This window comes from Rhododendron vialii, chromosome 12a (genome assembly GCF_030253575.1).
Source record: "Rhododendron vialii isolate Sample 1 chromosome 12a, ASM3025357v1".
Lineage (NCBI taxonomy): Eukaryota > Viridiplantae > Streptophyta > Magnoliopsida > Ericales > Ericaceae > Rhododendron > Rhododendron vialii.
Genome location: NC_080568.1, coordinates 28,810,155 through 28,816,084, shown reverse-complemented (window position 1 = coordinate 28,816,084; position 5,930 = coordinate 28,810,155).

Below are 5,930 nucleotides of genomic sequence, written 5' to 3'. Positions count from 1 at the left end.
AAAAAGAGTGAAAAATATATATTTTAATGGGTGTTAGGTAAAATAAATAGTGCTGGAGTAGTTGTAAAAGAAAAAGTTAATAGATAAATTAAAATTGTGAACTATTTACAAGATAGTTTAGCTACCTATTGGTGTACATGCTCGAAGTGAATGTAGCGAACCTTACCAACAATAAAAAATAAAGAAAAAACAAGGGACCTTTCCTCTTTTTCCTGCCACCATCATTTATTAAGGAATTTAATAATCACAACACCACTGTTTAATTAAATAAATTGGGGAATTTACACACGAGCCCACGTGCCAAATGGTTTTTATTTAGAAAACTTAGTTTATTGTTTATTTAGCCGAGAATATCGAATAGTATTGTGTTTCGTCAAACCAATTATCTAAAGAGTAGTTCTACCTCCACACCCAAAATACACACCCACATACACACCCACACACACAAGTGTGTGGGCCCCACACACACTAGAGTGTGCAGTGTGTGTGGGACCCGTACACTTGTGTGTGTGGATGTGTATTTGGGTGTGTGTTTGTGTGTGGTCCTAGAATAATTGTTATCTAAATTTCAACAATCCTTTTCTCTGGTAAATTAAAAATAAAAAACCCGTCTTATCGATCAATTGCCTTCCTCCTGGCAAAGATATATAAATTGAACGAATAACTTCTTAACAAAAAAATTCCTTGAGATACTTTGTATTCTCATCTTTAGGCACGCGAGCGTGTATATATATATATAGACATACAGTAATTTTCAAATGAAGAGGTCTTTATTTTAGTTAAAATACTAAAATAAAGACCTCTCAATTTCTCCCATTTTTCGTTCAAATTTCGATGATCCGAGCCGCTTAATATATTCAGAACTTGATTTTAAGAGTACTCGCGAGGAATCAGCAAAAAAAATGACCAGTAAGGGCTTCATCCAAGTAGTTTTTATTTGAACCGTTCGATAAAAAATAAACAAAAACTGCTCGGATGAAGCCTTTCCGGTCATTTTTTTGCTGATTTCTCACTAGTATCTTTAAAATCACATTTTGAACACATTGAGCTACTTGGATCATCGAAATTCTATCGGGAAAGTGAGGTCCTTATTTTATTAAGTTAAGGTGGTCATTGGGAGAAAGTGACTATATATATATATATATATATATATCCATACCTCTTTCCGTCCGCACCTCCCAATGTGATTTTAAGGGTACTCGCGAGCAATTGGCAAAAAAAAACACCGGGAAGAGCTTGATTTGAGCAGTTTTTTATTGAACCGTTCAATAAAATACAAACAAAAACTGTTTGTATGAAGTCCTTCCTAATCATTTTTTTCGCCGATTTCTCATAGGTATTCTTAAAATAACGTTCTGATCACATTGAGCGGCTCGGATCATCGAATTTCGATCGAAAAGGGGAGGTGCAGACGGTGCGGATGGAAAGAGGTGTAGACTTAATCCGAACTATACATAACTAGAGAAACTGGTCGGGAACATGCTCGATCATTTTTACATTCGTTCTTGTATATTCATTTACGAGTGGTCGATAGTGGGATACATGTATCACAAGACTACTGCAATTGGACTCGGACAGGCACATAGCCGCAAAATTTTCGAGAAAACAAAAGAGTTAAGTAGGTCGGTTTGGTTCCTTTCCTATATAATTTAATTAAATTTGTATTCAAAATTCATACTAATTAATGTATTAAGATTTTTTGAATTACTGTGAGGGCGTCGTTAAGAACCAAAGAAAAAGCTTCGACTAGAAAAACTTCAATGACTGGCTTTTCCGGACATCTTTGAACCCATTTCGACTTCACTTTAATGACCAGACTCGTTTATACTGTAGTATTTGTCGAGTAGAACAATCATGTAAAAAATTAAGTTAATCGATTGGACATCCAAGAATAGTTGCACGGCCCCATACTGTGGAAAAGCCATTTCCAAAAAACTACAGCAAAAAAGCCAAAAAAATGAAAAGAAGCAAAAACAAAAAACAAAAAACAAAAACAAAACAAAACAAAGGAGCACGAGGGAAAAATGAAGCAGTCCTAGATTGACTCGTCAAAAGTCAACAAAGCACTTTTATTTGGATTTCAAAAAAAAAAAAACGTGCCGAACAAGGACGCGTTAAAACTTAAAAGTACTAATAAAAGTGATCTTTTTTTATTGAGAGGGCAGTACCCCGTAGCTTTGGATGCAATCTAGAGTTCTGCTAAGGGTTTTTTTGGACTTTTTTTTTATTTATTTTTTATTTAAATTTTTTTGGCATTTGTTCATTTTCTGAGAAATCTTTTATCCTTATTAATCTGTGAAATTGAAAAAGTAAAAAATTATGAATTTATCTTTTTGTTTTTTTGGAAATGTAGAAAAAGAGCTCATTCAGGATTCAAGAATGAAAAAAGTACTACTACTACTTTATTTCTACTTTTAGCCAATTTGAGAAACTATTGTCCATTGTTGGAACAAATGAAGCAAGTGCCCCTCACATCCAGGAAGCTTCAATTTTCTGCCATATGCTAAACATGCCGCCCAACTATTAATATCAACGGTTCTCATGTTCACTCTTTTGAAGATGCTAAAAATTCACCAGCCCGTTCGTTTTGGAATTTTGGATTTGGATTTGTCGGTAATGAGTATAGTGAAAAATAGAGTAATAATTGAAAATATGGTTAATGATAATAGTCTAATTATGTACCAAAATAGAGTGGAAAATAAGATTTCTGCAAACCCTTGTGTGATTTTTTTGTTTGATAACTCAGGTGTTTAGGTTAGTTTATACGCACATCGCCTAATTCTAAAGACCCAATCTCATTGCCTACTTGTACAGATCCCAATTAACAAACCCTTGTGTTCTAACGGAATATGTTTATGGAAAAAAGTAATCCCTATGAGAAAGTTGGATACATGAGTCTGATTAACGATCATAACAAACTTTCTCGTCATCCGAAGAATAAATATCAACGGTTCTCATGTTCGTTCTTTCGAAGACACTATAAACTCCTCTGGTTGCAAGAAATTTTGTTTTTAAAAGTTCAAAAAATGTGGGTAAAGAGTATTAGGATATCCACGGTGGTATAATTAAAAGTCAATTGTTTTTAAAGTTAAAAATGTTTGTGCAAGAGATTGCTTACAATGGTATAATTAAACTTAGCAACATCCTTAGAAATAATCAAATTTTAGGTTTTGAATAACCAAAACTAGCAACATTTTTCAATAATCAAAATTGGTTGACCTCACATCACACAAGTTAACTAGTTCTCTTATTGTTGAGGGGGAGAGAGAAAGTGAAATTGTTGTGGACCCATTATTTCGGTTATGGACTAGAAACGACCATTGTGAACCTCAACATTGGTAAACTTAGCAAACCTCTTAAATGCATAATCAAAAGTTGATGTGTCAACTTTTGGTTATCTATTTTTGATTATACCACTGTGGATGGCCTTACCGGCATTTGTCAAGTATTACCGGCATTTATCACAAAATGCCGTCTAGAAGTGTGACGGTAAAGGTACAAATGCTGGGAAAAGTCTCTATAAACACTGGTAATACTCTTACTCATTTGTGCTTTTTACAAATGCCGAGAAAAATTGTACCAATTAAATAAAATGCCACATGGCACTTGCGTGGCATCCACGTGGTGCGCAAATTTTGTGGAGAAATTGCTCACCCCAGGATCCGAACTCGTGACATTTGCCTCGCGCGCGCGTGAAGATATTAATTGGGCTAGCCATCATATTGGGTCACCTTGCACAATGAAAAATATTTATATTATACGAAGATTTTTTCCGGCGTTTTTTCAACAAATGCCGATAATAGTTTGGCGGTATTTTTTTGACAGAAAACTTGACTTTTGCCAGCATTTTTTTAAACAAACACCGGTAATATTTTTTTTTTCCGGCATTTTTTTAAAATGCTGGTAATAGTGGCTTTTCTGGCATTAATTAAAATGCCGAGAATAAAAATGCCAGGAATAACCATTTTTCTTGTAGTGAGTGTTCATTATCATTCCGCATGCTATTTTCAATTGTTTATATTGCTTAATGTATACTGCAAAAAATATGTACTATGTATCTTGTTTGATAGATTTCAATTATTTCTATAAAACAATGATTTTAAAAACATAAAGCATAACATACGTCGAGAGATATAAGTCATATTGAAAATAACACGTAGAACCGATGTGGACACTTAAAAAGGGACGGATGGAGTAGTAAGATTTCTGCAAAACCTTGTGCGACTTTTTTTTTTTTGATAACTCAAGGTGTTCGGGTCGATTTATGCGCACATCGACTAATTCTAGGGACTCAATTTCACTGCCTATTTGCGTAGAGCCCAATTAACAAACCCTCGTGTTTTTACGGAATATGTTTACAGAAAAAACTAATCCTTATAAGCAGGGACGGAACCCGAATTTTAGTCTAGCAGTGGTGAAATGTATACTTAAAAAATAAAAAGATACATTATAATATTAATAGTCATCGGTTACACAAAAAATTAAAATAACATAACAAAAACTATAGTAAATGATGTTTTTGCACATGGAGTATGAAAAAGGATTAATTTTAATTTTGGGCATCGATAATGACGCTCCCCAAATTTATAATGTCACTCCCCAGATCCCTATATGGAAGATGACTATATGAATTTTTCAAATTGATAACAGCACTACCTTTTTGGGAGTGACATTATAAGTTTGGGGAGTGGCTTTATAATTAAATTCCCTTAATTTTTTAGGTTAAGTTGTTTTAGGGTTAGAGTGTGGAATTTTTTTTTAAATTACACATCATCATTTATATTATTTTACTTTGGCCCATAATTTAGTTTTGGAATAGTTTTTTGGGTCTCATTTCTTGAAGAAGAAGAAGATTTATGATTAGTATATAATAAAAAATAAGGAAAAAAAACCTAGTAGTAACGAGACTATATAAGTTGGGGATAAAATTATTTTTTTACATATAATAATTGCATTTTCTAAAATTCTTGTTGTGGCGGCCGCCGCCACTAGACTCCCCCTGGTTTAATCCTTGTGATTGACATGGGAAAATGAGGAGAAAAGTGTTCCCATGTACGCGAAAATGTGTCACGCAGTGTTCAAAGGTCTGATTTTTGATTTCAGAAAATTTCGAGAATTTAGCTGTAGACTAAAAAAAACATTTTGAGACTAACTGCGGTCTCGGTTTATGGGGAAAAAAATCTCATCAATTAAAAATAATTTTTACGCGAAGATTGATACACCCGAATTAAATTAAAAAGCACGTTAACTAATAAATCAAATAAATTATCTAAAAATCGTATAATAACGAAAATAATCTTTTTGAAATAATATCATGAAATTTTTATTTATTAAAATTATTGGGATATTACACCTATAGATAAATATAGCTTGTTTTTACCTCAGCATTGGAGAAGGGAATTTATAATTTCATGCTACATAGTTCTATAACATACTCCCTCCGTCCCATTTTGTTGTGTCTATTTTCTTTTTTGGACGTCTCAAAAAATTGTCTATATCTCTTAATTATTTATACTCCCTCCGTCCCCTTTTTAATGTCCAGTATTCTATTTTGGGCTGTCCCTTAATAAGTGTTCATTTTGTAAAATTAGTGGGTAAAAGTGGATACATTTCCCATTTTGCCCCTAAAAGTAGATTTCATTTTAAAAAGTTAGTGAGTAAAAATGTAATAATGATATCTTCATAGAGGGTAAGTAGGAAAAATGAAGGTAAAAGTTGATGTGAAAGGTGTACTAATCATATTTTTTTAATAAGTTGGAGTTACGAAATGGGACACTTAAAAGGGACGGAGGGAGTAATATGGTATATATTCAATATGGATATTATTTGATAGATCTTAATTAATTCTTTTAAACAAAGTTTTTGAAATCATAAAAATATTATATATTGTGAGATATAGACAATTTTTTGTGAGGTGCCAAAAAGGAAAT